At 45.3% G+C, this 15658-nt stretch overlaps 1 long non-coding RNA gene across 1 annotated transcript in view; it reads right to left on the reverse strand.

Annotated features, from left to right (window-relative positions):
- Positions 1-15658, reverse strand: part of LOC144821736 (uncharacterized) — a 118732-nt gene that overhangs the window by 74297 nt on the left and 28777 nt on the right. Inside the window, exon 2 of the long non-coding RNA XR_013608411.1 lies at positions 1619-1649. This is a non-coding gene — a long non-coding RNA (uncharacterized LOC144821736). The remainder of the gene's footprint in view (positions 1-1618; positions 1650-15658) is intronic.

Below are 15658 nucleotides of genomic sequence, written 5' to 3' on the forward strand. Positions count from 1 at the left end.
GAGATTCCCTATGGTGGAGACCCTCTGATACCCCTAGGGTGAGGGATTGCTTAGTGGACAATGAGACAGGGGTTAACCATGCTAGTGCAGGTGCTTCCTTATATGGCCACTTAGGCAATATAGGCTTACCTGGTCAAGGATAGCCTTATCTCCTTTTGTTTGGGGGGGGGGGGGTTGTGTAGGAAGGTTGATACCTGACTATGGTTACCTCAGATTTTTTGCCTTGTGTTTAGCTGGTTTTCGACTTAGTTGGCCTGGGATCCTGCTAATCAGGGCCCCAGGCTATCTGCTCTCACTGTAAAATGGACTCCATGTACTCTAGGTACATCTCCAATTGGATATTGGGTCACCTTATGAGCCCGTGTATAGTGTACCATAGGTACCCAGGGCATAGGTGCATCCAAGGCCTACCAGGGGCTGCAGCATATCTTTTGCCACCCCTGGCTGGCCATCCAAACTGACACAACTGGCTGATCACTCAGCTGGGGCAAGGTTGTGTAATCACCTCTTGCTTACGTATAGTATTCCTATATCTAACCTTATATCTAGACACATATACACCTGTAAGTCACTCCTATGGCAGGCCTTAACAATCCTGAAGGCAGAGTGCTTGGTTTTACGTGAGATGAGGCTCTAGCATGAGCTGAGCCTGTCTGCAGCTTTCGGAACCATGTCCTTATAGCTGTTCTAGGATATAGCCATACCATATACTCTTAAGTGCATTATAATCCTCGTGGTTGAATGCTAACTTTGGTTTGACTTTATCAAAACATGGCGTGTAAGGTGTCATACGCTTTGGAATACTACCCCCTCGCCAGTTTTGGCGACGGGGGTAGCATTCCACCCTTCTAGAGGGAGAAGACATATTGTTCCCACTAATCCCGGTTAAAGTTAACCAGAGCCTCAGCATCACAAAATGGATGCTGCTGCCACAGACCCAAGTCTGACCTCCTGCTGCTGGGAGTCCTTCCAGCGAGGGAGGCTTGGACAATAGGTTTCCTGTCTTGGGAGGTGCTAGCACCACCCCAGATAGGCCATAGTGTATTGGAGCAGGGAGGGCTGAATGAAATGAGACACTGCCTGGGACACACAAGGTGTCCCATGCATAGTCCAGTTCAGACCTCTCGGTAAATAGCAAAAACTTAGAAAAATGCATTTAAATGCATTTTTCTAAGTTGCATGTTACACACACACATGTCCTTTGGACATGTGTGTGCGCGCAACACCAATGTAGATTACATTTCAGGGGTGCTACAGGGTGTCCTTTGGACACCCCTGCACCCTTGAAATCGCATCCTTATTTGCGATTAGCTAATTGCTAATCGCAAATAAGGAACATGTAGGAATCGCAATATTTATTGCAATCCCTACATGAATCCCGTTTTGCAAGTCCTTAATAGCGATTCGTTATGAATCGCTATTAGGGGCTCGCAAAACGGGAGAATGATGAATCAGGCTGTAAATTCGCTGGCGATGCTACACCATGTAAAGAACAGCTATAATGATCGACATATTGCAGCTATAATGAGACTGATATCCAAATCAATACACCGTATTCACATCACAAAATACCAACATGTCACCAGCTGTCTAAAAAGGCACCATGTGTTGACAATACCTGTATGTTATCTGTTAGTTATCCGCCAATTCTGTGAATAGAATAAAGGCACATCCAAACGAGTGAATTCGTAGAACTTGCAACAATGTCTCAACAAAATTAATTCCAAATTGAGTACATTTATCACTCTATATACATGCCACCTCTCATTCCACATTCTCCACTGTTTTTTACTCACCAAAGCTAAACCACATTTGAGCCTTGTGGTAATGTAATCACGTGTCCAAAGGGGCCGTATGTACATCACAAATTATAACACCGTGTCAGCACCTTGCACCTAATTATAATTGCTGTCCAGTTGTCAACTCTCAGCCCCCCAGTGCTGCAGAAGCTCACCATCTCCAGAGCGCGCTATAGTAGTACTAAGTAGAACCAGGTGTCCAGCGTGGTTGCAATCTTTAATGGCATGTCGTGAAGCTCAAAAATGGACCGGACATGGCACCTTGATCCCCAACATAGAAGACGGATTCTTGTTTTATGTCTAGTCGCCATGTCTAAATCTCATTACCCTACTATGTCCCCTACTACGAAGTCATAGAACCATGTGCACCTCATGTTCTCGACGCAGTGCCAAATATGACTTGCCTCGTACATTGTATTGTACCTCAACGCCATATGTACTTATTTATGTAAGGTTAACTCCTATCCCACTGACTATATAAACCTCGTGGGCGCCATCTTTATCACAGTCTCTCTCGGAATATAACTCTGGCTTAAATTATCTGTGATATTCAACTGTTAGTAACCAATCAAACTTTCTTTTACTTCTCCTTATCACGTTTGTTCTCATTTAGCCTACTTTCCCTGTTAACTGTCCCAGTCTTATTTCTAGTTTCCTGTTCACTCGAATATCATAAATTCTCCGTAAAAATCTTGCCTCCATATCCTGTTAACATATTTGTTTATCCTGTTCATTGCTACAGTTGCATCTTGCCCTCATTATCTTCCCATAAGGGATTGCTTTGATTTAATTTGACATTTTGGATGTGAGCTCTCCAATTTCAAAGGCCACTTGGATCAATCTTTGGTTTTGCTAAAAGACTGCAGTACAAGCCAGTGATTAAGGTTGTCCACATCTTTGAGAGCAAGTGCCTCTGTCTGTACGTATGGAGCTAGAGGGTGGAGATATATTGATGCCAACCGTATACAAAAGGTTGAAAATAAGTTTATACATAGACTTCTGGCTCTACCGCAGTCCTCGTCCACCATCTTCTGCCATGCAGAGGTTGGCTTAGGTTTTATGGAGGACATATTAAACTGCAACCCACCTACTGCTGTGGCTAAGAGTTTGTAGAAATCCGGAAGCCTACTTTACCAGAGTAGTAACATCTGATTGTCTCCCTCTGGTTCGTGTTTCAAATATTTCCTGGTTGACACACGTTAAGCAAAGGGCTCCCTGAGCTCTACACAAATCCAGAGAATACTTAGCATTTTACTACATGGATTCGGTGAAAGGTCCATTTTTTTTTCTGGCGCCATAATGTGCACTAGTGGAATTACTTTTACAAAGACATTCTACACAGGGAATGGACAGTCTGCACAGCCAATGGACAGTCTGCACAGGGAATGGACAGTCCATGCTTCTCTAGGACTTAATGGACAGGCTGCACTGGGAATGACAGACCATGCTTCTCTAGGACATAATTGACAGTGCACAGAGAGTGGACAGGCTTCACTGGGAATGGACAGTCCGCTCAGCCAATGGACAGTCTGCACAGGGAATGGAAAGTCCATGCTTCTCTAGGACATAATGGGCAGTCTGCACTGGGAATGGACAGTCTACACAGGGAATGGATAGACCATGTTTCTCTAGGACACAATGGGAATAGACAGGCTGCATTGGGAACGGTCAGTCTGCACAGGGAATGGATGGGGTCAGGATACCTTCTCTTAGTAATTTACATTAATATTTACCATAAAGAACTTTTGCAATTGATGCTCACTTTTTGTTTTGAATTATGTTCCTAACTGTTACAATGCGGTTCAACTGTTGTTATAAAAAGTATTGTAAAGCGCTCTGATATCCTTCGGGATCAAGTTCGAGCTATATAAAACTTTTTAAATAAATAAATAAATACACCTTTCATTCCGGGGCACACGGGAGCCTCTCACGTATAGATTATTTTTTGGTCCCCGCATCTCAGATTGCTCACATCCATGAGACTAAACATCTGGCATGGGGTATATCCTACCATTTGCCAGTTTGGCTTCACGTGGTTCTTGATTATAAACAGGTGGGACGGGTGGCCCCCATCAACCCGTGGTATTTCAGAGATCCCAAAAATCGCAAAGCACTCCTCACAGCAATAGATAATTACTGTATTGACAATGAGGGATCAGTGGACTCCCCGCAGGCGCTATGGGAAGCCTTCAAGACGGTGATTCGGGGTCAAGCCCTATCCCTAATCTCGGGCAAGAAGAAAGATCACCACAGAGAGATAGTGGCCATTGAGGCGAAGATTAGCCAATTAGAAACTGACCTGGACTCGGAGGTCACACCCGATAAACTCCACTATTTAAAGCTCCGACAGCAGGAATATAGAGCATTGGCGACTGACCAGGCAAGGCCCTTGAGAAGAGCTGCGCAAGGACGGCTATATGCAGTAGTAGGTAATAACAAAATAATTGCCACCTTTGAGCTGGGTTGGGAGACCCGGCAAGGATGTCCGCAGTCCCCCTCCTGTTTGCCCTTGCTTTGGAGCCACTGGCGGCCTGGACACGCAGAGACAGGATGATTCGGGGCATGCGCTGGTCCCCAGAGTGGGAGGACCGCATCTCGCTCTACGCAGATGATATCCTACTCTATCTGACTTCTCCGAGGCAGTCCCTGATTGTTGTCCTGGATATTCTTGTTATTTTCAGTAGGTTCTCTGGATACTCTATTAATTGGAGTAAATCTCTGTGGTTCGTTTTGGCTGGAGAGCCGCCTATCCCACCGAAGTGATGCCGAATACAAATTCGTACAGAGGGCTTCAAGTACCTGGGGATTTTCCTCTCCCTGGATTCATCACTCTGTTACTCCCAGAACCTACTCTCCCCTTTGATCAGGCTGCGTAAGGACATAAACAACTGGAAGTTACTCCCGCTTTCCCTACTGGGAAAAGCGGCACTTTTTAAAATGATGTATTTGCCTCGGTTTTTATATGAATTTGGCTGGGTTTACTTTGGGAACTGTGGACTCTGGCCTAACCAGGTCCCCTGCAGCAGCTACTCTTGTCTGTGAAAATGGCATGGGGTTTGCCAACTTCTCTGCTTGTCCCAACACTTTTGGCAAGTACAGACAAGAGCCCCACATCAATAGCCAGAAAGTTGAAGCCTACAGAGACACAGGGGCTAGCATCACTATGGTGACTGACAGTCTAGTCCCCTCAGGACAACTTTTACCTGGGTTCACCTATCAGGTGACCAACATTGATGGAGTGCAGAAAGATCATCCCATGGCAGTAGTAAATCTCAGCTGGGGATGTGTCACTGGCCCAAAGAGATTGGCAGTGTCTACGAACTTGCCTGTAGATTGTCTACTGGGCAATGATCTAGAGATCTCAGCCTGGGCTGGGGTAGAACAAGAAACCCATTCCAAAATGGTAGGCCTTCCAGAAAAGGTTAGTGGGGCTGTGATGGCTACAGCCCCAGCTCAAGCAAAATTCTTTCCTAACGAGGTTGGAAGGGCTGTGATGGTCACAGCCCAAGCTCAGGCAGACTTCCCTGAAATGGTTGGCAGGGCTGTGATGGTCACAGCCCACACACAAACAGAGTTCCTTCCTGAAAAGGTTGGTAGGGCTGTGATGGTCACAGCCCAAACTCAAACAGATTTTAGTGTTGTGAAGCCTGAAACTATGGATCACTTCACTCAGACAGAGAGTACTGGGGAGGAAGAAAAGTCTCCCTTCCACCAGACATTAGGTGAGAGTCAGCCTCCTTAGAGAACTGACCCTACCCCTTGTGAAGAAACTGCCCCAGAGGTAGCCAGGCCTGGCCTGACAGAGCCTCTGATGTCAGTGGACCCTTCCAAGGTGGGACCCAGTCTGGAGCAGGTAACCTGCCCCTCTCTACCCTGCCTCAGTCAGCCCAGGGCTGTAGAGGTCAGGGAGGCCAGTGGACCCCAAAGGCCCCCCTGTCCACAAGAACACCCCCATCAGCAGACTCCTGAGGGAACTCCCTTACTCTTAGTTAGGAACCTCCCCAGATGGACTTGTTGGGCACAGCCAAACCTGGGACCCAAAGGCCCCAAACCTGACCTGTCCCTCCAGTAAGCCAGCAAAAGGGACCCAGCCTCGAGCTGTAGACAGCCAGAGGTTGACCCTGAGCGCACAGTGCAACTCAGTCATGGAAAGAAAGGCACACATGGTGGATAGTGATTGGAGGAAGCTGAGCCCTACATTAGTGGAGCCTCACTTCAGTACTCCATCTCAACACCAGCCTTTTACTTTGCCAAAACACATCCCAGGTAGAGATTCCCTATGGTGGAGACCCTCTGATACCCCTAGGGTGAGGGATTGCTTAGTGGACAATGAGACAGGGGTTAACCATGCTAGTGCAGGTGCTTCCTTATATGGCCACTTAGGCAATATAGGCTTACCTGGTCAAGGATAGCCTTATCTCCTTTTGTTGGGGGGGGGGGGGGGTTGTGTAGGAAGGTTGATACCTGACTATGGTTACCTCAGATTTTTTGCCTTGTGTTTAGCTGGTTTTCGACTTAGTTGGCCTGGGATCCTGCTAATCAGGGCCCCAGGCTATCTGCTCTCACTGTAAAATGGACTCCATGTACTCTAGGTACATCTCCAATTGGATATTGGGTCACCTTATGAGCCCGTGTATAGTGTACCATAGGTACCCAGGGCATAGGTGCATCCAAGGCCTACCAGGGGCTGCAGCATATCTTTTGCCACCCCTGGCTGGCCATCCAAACTGACACAACTGGCTGATCACTCAGCTAGGGCAAGGTTGTGTAATCACCTCTTGCTTACGTATAGTATTCCTATATCTAACCTTATATCTAGACACATATACACCTATAAGTCACTCCTATGGCAGGCCTTAACAATCCTGAAGGCAGAGTGCTTGGTTTTACGTGAGATGAGGCTCTAGCATGAGCTGAGCCTGTCTGCAGCTTTCGGAACCATGTCCTTATAGCTGTTCTAGGATATAGCCATACCATATACTCTTAAGTGCATTATAATCCTCGTGGTTGAATGCTAACTTTGGTTTGACTTTATCAAAACATGGCGTGTAAGGTGTCATACGCTTTGGAATACTACCCCCTCGCCAGTTTTGGCGACGGGGGTAGCATTCCACCCTTCTAGAGGGAGAAGACATATTGTTCCCACTAATCCCGGTTAAAGTTAACCAGAGCCTCAGCATCACAAAATGGATGCTGCTGCCACAGACCCAAGTCTGACCTCCTGCTGCTGGGAGTCCTTCCAGCGAGGGAGGCTTGGACAATAGGTTTCCTGTCTTGGGAGGTGCTAGCACCACCCCAGATAGGCCATAGTGTATTGGAGCAGGGAGGGCTGAATGAAATGAGACACTGCCTGGGACACACAAGGTGTCCCATGCATAGTCCAGTTCAGACCTCTCGGTAAATAGCAAAAACTTAGAAAAATGCATTTAAATGCATTTTTCTAAGTTGCATGTTACACACACACATGTCCTTTGGACATGTGTGTGCGCGCAACACCAATGTAGATTACATTTCAGGGGTGCTACAGGGTGTCCTTTGGACACCCCTGCACCCTTGAAATCGCATCCTTATTTGCGATTAGCTAATTGCTAATCGCAAATAAGGAACATGTAGGAATCGCAATATTTATTGCAATTCCTACATGAATCCCGTTTTGCAAGTCCTTAATAGCGATTCGTTATGAATCGCTATTAGGGGCTCGCAAAACGGGAGAATGATGAATCAGGCTGTAAATTCGCTGGCGATGCTACACCATGTAAAGAACAGCTATAATGATCGACATATTGCAGCTATAATGAGACTGATGTCCAAATCAATACACCGTATTCACATCACAAAATACCAACATGTCACCAGCTGTCTAAAAAGGCACCATGTGTTGACAATACCTGTATGTTATCTGTTAGTTATCCGCAATTCTGTGAATAGAATAAAGGCACATCCAAACGAGTGAATTCGTAGAACTTGCAACAATGTCTCAACAAAATTAATTCCAAATTGAGTACATTTATCACTCTATATACATGCCACCTCTCATTCCACATTCTCCACTGTTTTTTACTCACCAAAGCTAAACCACATTTGAGCCTTGTGGTAATGTAATCACGTGTCCAAAGGGGCCGTATGTACATCACAAATTATAACACCGTGTCAGCACCTTGCACCTAATTATAATTGCTGTCCAGTTGTCAACTCTCAGCCCCCCAGTGCTGCAGAAGCTCACCATCTCCAGAGCGCGCTATAGTAGTACTAAGTAGAACCAGGTGTCCAGCGTGGTTGCAATCTTTAATGGCATGTCGTGAAGCTCAAAAATGGACCGGACATGGCACCTTGATCCCCAACATAGAAGACGGATTCTTGTTTTATGTCTAGTCGCCATGTCTAAATCTCATTACCCTACTATGTCCCCTACTACGAAGTCATAGAACCATGTGCACCTCATGTTCTCGACGCAGTGCCAAATATGACTTGCCTCGTACATTGTATTGTACCTCAACGCCATATGTACTTATTTATGTAAGGTTAACTCCTATCCCACTGACTATATAAACCTCGTGGGCGCCATCTTTATCACAGTCTCTCTCGGAATATAACTCTGGCTTAAATTATCTGTGATATTCAACTGTTAGTAACCAATCAAACTTTCTTTTACTTCTCCTTATCACGTTTGTTCTCATTTAGCCTACTTTCCCTGTTAACTGTCCCAGTCTTATTTCTAGTTTCCTGTTCACTCGAATATCATAAATTCTCCGTAAAAATCTTGCCTCCATATCCTGTTAACATATTTGTTTATCCTGTTCATTGCTACAGTTGCATCTTGCCCTCATTATCTTCCCATAAGGGATTGCTTTGATTTAATTTGACATTTTGGATGTGAGCTCTCCAATTTCAAAGGCCACTTGGATCAATCTTTGGTTTTGCTAAAAGACTGCAGTACAAGCCAGTGATTAAGGTTGTCCACATCTTTGAGAGCAAGTGCCTCTGTCTGTACGTATGGAGCTAGAGAGTGGAGATATATTGATGCCAACCGTATACAAAAGGTTGAAAATAAGTTTATACATAGACTTCTGGCTCTACCGCAGTCCTCGTCCACCATCTTCTGCCATGCAGAGGTTGGCTTAGGTTTTATGGAGGACATATTAAACTGCAACCCACCTACTGCTGTGGCTAAGAGTTTGTAGAAATCCGGAAGCCTACTTTACCAGAGTAGTAACATCTGATTGTCTCCCTCTGGTTCGTGTTTCAAATATTTCCTGGTTGACACACGTTAAGCAAAGGGCTCCCTGAGCTCTACACAAATCCAGAGAATACTTAGCATTTTACTACATGGATTCGGTGAAAGGTCCATTTTTTTTTCTGGCGCCATAATGTGCACTAGTGGAATTACTTTTACAAAGACATTCTACACAGGGAATGGACAGTCTGCACAGCCAATGGACAGTCTGCACAGGGAATGGACAGTCCATGCTTCTCTAGGACTTAATGGACAGGCTGCACTGGGAATGACAGACCATGCTTCTCTAGGACATAATTGACAGTGCACAGAGAGTGGACAGGCTTCACTGGGAATGGACAGTCCGCTCAGCCAATGGACAGTCTGCACAGGGAATGGAAAGTCCATGCTTCTCTAGGACATAATGGGCAGTCTGCACTGGGAATGGACAGTCTACACAGGGAATGGATAGACCATGTTTCTCTAGGACACAATGGGAATAGACAGGCTGCATTGGGAACGGTCAGTCTGCACAGGGAATGGATGGGGTCAGGATACCTTCTCTTAGTAATTTACATTAATATTTACCATAAAGAACTTTTGCAATTGATGCTCACTTTTTGTTTTGAATTATGTTCCTAACTGTTACAATGCGGTTCAACTGTTGTTATAAAAAGTATTGTAAAGCGCTCTGATATCCTTCGGGATCAAGTTCGAGCTATATAAAACTTTTTAAATAAATAAATAAATACACCTTTCATTCCGGGGCACACGGGAGCCTCTCACGTATAGATTATTTTTTGGTCCCCGCATCTCAGATTGCTCACATCCATGAGACTAAACATCTGGCATGGGGTATATCCTACCATTTGCCAGTTTGGCTTCACGTGGTTCTTGATTATAAACAGGTGGGACGGGTGGCCCCCATCAACCCGTGGTATTTCAGAGATCCCAAAAATCGCAAAGCACTCCTCACAGCAATAGATAATTACTGTATTGACAATGAGGGATCAGTGGACTCCCCGCAGGCGCTATGGGAAGCCTTCAAGACGGTGATTCGGGGTCAAGCCCTATCCCTAATCTCGGGCAAGAAGAAAGATCACCACAGAGAGATAGTGGCCATTGAGGCGAAGATTAGCCAATTAGAAACTGACCTGGACTCGGAGGTCACACCCGATAAACTCCACTATTTAAAGCTCCGACAGCAGGAATATAGAGCATTGGCGACTGACCAGGCAAGGCCCTTGAGAAGAGCTGCGCAAGGACGGCTATATGCAGTAGTAGGTAATAACAAAATAATTGCCACCTTTGAGCTGGGTTGGGAGACCCGGCAAGGATGTCCGCAGTCCCCCTCCTGTTTGCCCTTGCTTTGGAGCCACTGGCGGCCTGGACACGCAGAGACAGGATGATTCGGGGCATGCGCTGGTCCCCAGAGTGGGAGGACCGCATCTCGCTCTACGCAGATGATATCCTACTCTATCTGACTTCTCCGAGGCAGTCCCTGATTGTTGTCCTGGATATTCTTGTTATTTTCAGTAGGTTCTCTGGATACTCTATTAATTGGAGTAAATCTCTGTGGTTCGTTTTGGCTGGAGAGCCGCCTATCCCACCGAAGTGATGCCGAATACAAATTCGTACAGAGGGCTTCAAGTACCTGGGGATTTTCCTCTCCCTGGATTCATCACTCTGTTACTCCCAGAACCTACTCTCCCCTTTGATCAGGCTGCGTAAGGACATAAACAACTGGAAGTTACTCCCGCTTTCCCTACTGGGAAAAGCGGCACTTTTTAAAATGATGTATTTGCCTCGGTTTTTATATGCCCTGCAGAATTCCTGAGACCCGGTCCCAGCGTCCTACTTCAGGGAGGTAGAAGGCCTTCAGCAGGACTTGCTGTGGAGTGGAAAGCCACGTATCGCCCTTAGTAAGCTCACCTTGAATTGATATGACGGGGGCATTAGCCTCCCTGATATCAAAAGGTATTATTGGGCGGCCCATCTAGCTGCCATCAATCATGGCACCTACATGCGTCCCGAAGATCCAGGCTATAACATGGATAGATGGCTCCTTTCAGGTGGGAACTATAATAGAGCCCTTTATTCCAAACCACAACGCTTTAATCTCACAGGCCCCACCAAACACTCAGTCCATGTTTGGCACACGGTCGCTAAATGCCTTGGATAGAATCGCAGGCTCACTCTTGCGACCCCGTTATGGGACTCAGAACAGCTGGGTAGCCTGAGGAAAAGCAAAGGGTTTGACAAATGGGACCTTATAGGTCTCTCACATATAGGTGATCTGTGGGACAAAACAGATGTTTAGTCATTCACCACACTGCTACAACAATTCGAGTTAGCTGACTCTGAACTCTTCCGTTACATACAGATCAGACACGCTCTGCGTTCCCATCTACAGCGTGGTACCACCCTTCCCGAATCTTCCCCATTGGAGGACAGAGTCTTAGACGGTCACATCCCAGATAACACTATCTCATTGATATATAAAAAGTTGATAAACAATATGCCAGACCCTCTTCAGTCGCTTCAAGAGAAATGGTCCAGAGAAGGAATCGAGATGGACGATGAGGAATGGCAGGAGGCTGTTTCCTCGCCTAGAGTTGTGGCAACTCCAGCGCGCCTCAGACTAGTCTAACTTAAAGTACTCCATAGGATTTATGTAACAGGACGCCAGCTGGTATGGTTGTGGAGAATGGACGGGGGGACAGTAGGCGGGGAATGTGGCCAGGTGGTTACTTTTATGCATATAATTTGGGAATGTGCAATATTCAACCCTACTGGTGCAAAGTACATGACATCATTAGCACAGTGTTATCCACGCAACTCAGCCTAGAAGCTCGTAGATGTCTATTGAATATTTGAGAGCTGAATGATTGCTTAACGCAATGGGTCACTTTGGGGCTTATGCTCGCTAAGAGAAATATTGCACAGTGGTGGGTAGCGTCTCAACCTCCTGAGGTGGGTGACTGGAAGAAAGATCTGGATTGGTCAATGTTCGAGAAAAGACGGTATATGTGGCCCGAGGCTGCCCTAAGAATTGGGCCCTTGTATGGGCCTTGTGGCTTTCCTATAGTGAGGGCATATGTCAGCCGGCCCTCTCCTTCAACAGTGAAGACCCCCCCTTCACCCTACACCTTCCAAGTGATATTTTGTACTGATTGATTTTACCTATTGTCCCCATGTGGCCTGCCTTATTGCTTCCTCTGTAATGTACTTGATAAGCTGATGTTGATTAATAAAAAGTTTAAAAAATATATATATATACCAATTTGTACCAGCTAATATTTACATTTCATGACATGTATAATGCATTAGATTAAAAATAATTTCAGGATACGTTATATTTTGATTCATGATTTCATGCTGATTACATAAAACATCACTTAAAATTTGTAATAGAAAAAGATCTCGATAAAACAACCTACAGCCCTCCCAATTTTTTTTTTAATTCATGCCATGATTAAAGTACAATATTTAACTCGTGTAGTATCTCATTAGTATCTAGCAGCAATAGTTACAATCCACTTGATTATAATCAGTCCAATCAATCTAGTGACGCATCTTTAGACGACAGCTACCCACCTACACTAACCCCTACTTTAAAATCCAAATTTAAAATATCATAATTAAAATACAAAAGTTAAAACGTACCTGTACAATGTTTTACATCTAACATCAATTATTAAAGTGCATGTGCAATGTTTTACATCTAGCAGCAATTGCAAAAGTGCATTTATGCATTGGCTTACTTCTAGCAGCAATAATTAAAGTGCACTTGTGCAATTTCTTAGGTCTGGCAGCAAAAAAAAGAAGAGAAATTCTCCCTATTTGAAACAGGCCCACAATAAGCAAGTCATTGGTTCAATATTTGAATTTACCCAATTACTGCTAGCTAATAAAATCTTATAAAACTTCTGTTTCAAAGCCGTTCATAAAACTTCAAGAACAATGTATGGAATTCCATTTTCCGTTTCACATTTTTGTGATACCCAATAAAATAATTCTTTATAATTTTTTAGTTTGTCATTTTTTTTTAATTATCAGAATTATCCTATGCAAACAATCATTAATTGTCTGAGCAAACATCTAAAATCAAGTGTCTCACTCTGAGACTAACTTTTTTTCTGCAACAAGGATGAACTTTACAAACTGTGCGGTCAGACGACATGAGTTCCCAGAGAGGCAAGTTATGATAGCTTGACGACATGTTCTCACCCCTAATTCATTGAAGATAGACTTTAATAAAGATTTCCTCTCTTCTAACAGTTGCAGACAAGTGGTTACAATATGCGTAAGATATTCATTATAAAAACCACTTAACCGACAACTGTTTGTGGCCAATTTGATTCCCATATTGGGATTCCATCCTTAGAGAGGTATCTCCCAAATTGTAACAGCGTAAATCTATTTCTTAAATTTTTTTTTAAAGGAGCTGTGAGATGCGATTGTGGTACTAATTTATTGAAGGAGTTATTGACTGACCAGGAGTGTCTCTTTTTAGCAAACACGTCCTTATCCAGAAGAATCGATAAAAAATTAGCTGAGTAGTTTATTGTCTGTTTAACATCACGTTGTTCTTAGTTTCATCTTCAAAGGACAGAGACTTAAAATGATTTGAACAGAAAATGGAGTATAATGACTTTTAAGACCAAGGGGTCGATTAGGATGGCGGTCGGAAAACCATTCCGAACGCCGTGGTAGCAGAAATTAACCGCCTGCATGTACCGCGGGAAAAGCGGCAGTCATATTGGAATGAACCATAAGAAAAATCCAAGCGCGCCGGACGGATTCCCCAAAAGACCGCTGGGAGGTGCGGACCATGTGAAAATCCATCCGCAGCAGTCAGATTTGCTGCGGAAATACCCAAAGCCACCGCACGTGGAATGACCACACATCAAATTAAAATACCATTGCGGTGACAGCGGACCGATCTGCTGTTTCCAACCACCGCAATCGCAACCATAGATGAATGGAAGAGCCAGTGGAAAAGCTGTTGTAATCCCACCGCTGCAGTTGATCCAGAACAGTAATGGCGGTCGACAAAAAACACACCACAAGGCTACCAAGTGTGGCGATCAACCTGGCTCTGTCTGACAAAACACCAAACACACTGCAATAACACATCCCCATGGCAATTAAAAAATACAAATCCCAGGTCAACCCAAACAAAACACCTGATAGGAATTCTCCATTTTGACCCACCCACATAGCTGAGTATAAAACCAGCCACTTCCCTGACCAGAATCCTTTGCACAACTCCACAACTGAAGGAACCAACCCCACAGCAGAAAGGAGACAAAAATCACCACACATCTCACAAGCACAACACACACACCACACGCATCGTCTCCTTCACAACTGCACTTTTCACACATTTGAGCACCATGTCACAGAAGAAAATGCCCAAATGTACTACCAATGAGTTGTCAGTGATGGTAAACGAGGTAATCAGAATAGAATTACATTTGTTTGGAAGCCTGGTCCAACAGACACCACAAGCCAGAAAAAATCAAATGTGGGAAGGCATAGTCAACAAAGTCAATGTGGTAGGGACCCTCCCCCGCTCCAAGAAGGAGATCAGAAAGCTGTGGAATGACCTCAAGAGCAAGGTGAAAGAGAGAAAGAAGAACATTAAGCTGGCTCAGATGACTGGCGGTGGCCCTCCCATTCTACCACGAACATTCACCGAGTGGGAGGAGAAGGTGCTTGCCACACTGCATCCAGAGAGCCTCGCAGAAATGCCTGGGGGGAGAGGAAGCTGGTAAGTAACAACAAATGTCTACAATTACACTGCTATGTATTGTCTTGCACAACTACAAAGCGACAACTCGTAGGCCCAAAGGCATGCATGTGTACCACACTCTCCCGAAAACATGTCTCACAGATCCAGTATCCACTTCCTCTGATACACCCCAAAGGTAGCTAGCAACATTACCATGGGGACATGTGCACAGGCAGCCAGCACTACAACTCCCACCAGGTCCCCGGTCCCAAAGCTGAGCAGGATGGAGCACTCCCCGCACCCCCAACCATGTTGCATTGCTCTCTTCAAACTCACAGGTAGGCAGCCATCTTTTGCTCTCTTGTCCCACCCCTGAGCAGGATGAAACACTCCCCCATCCAAGAGCCATGTGTAACCTATTCCCTTCCTCTGCTTCACTTCTCCGGAAGGTAGCCATCCTAACAGGGAGGGGTGTTTGTGGGTGGGAAGCCAGCACTACATCCCACCAGGCGCCTTTGCCCCACATCTGAGCAGGATGGTGCACTCCTCCCACTGAAAACCATGTGGCAGCTTTTGCATTGCTCTCTTCAAACTCACAGGTAGGAAGCCATTTTTTGCTCTCTTGTCCTACCCCTGAGCAGGATGGAATACTCCCACATCCAAGAGCCATGTGTAACCTATTCCCTTCCTCTAATCCACTTCACAGTGAAGTAGCCATCCTAAAAGGGAGGGGTGTTTGTGGATGGGAAGCCAGCACTACAACTCCCACCAGGTACCCTTGTCCCACAGCTGAGCAGGATGGAGCACTCCACCCACCCACAACCACGTGGCAGCTATTGGATTGCTCTCTTAAAACTCACACGTAGGTAGCCATCTTAACAGGGAGGAGTGTTTGTGGGTGGGAAGCCA

This window comes from Lissotriton helveticus, chromosome 2_2 (genome assembly GCF_964261635.1).
Source record: "Lissotriton helveticus chromosome 2_2, aLisHel1.1, whole genome shotgun sequence".
In the NCBI taxonomy this organism is placed as follows: Eukaryota; Metazoa; Chordata; class Amphibia; order Caudata; family Salamandridae; genus Lissotriton; species Lissotriton helveticus.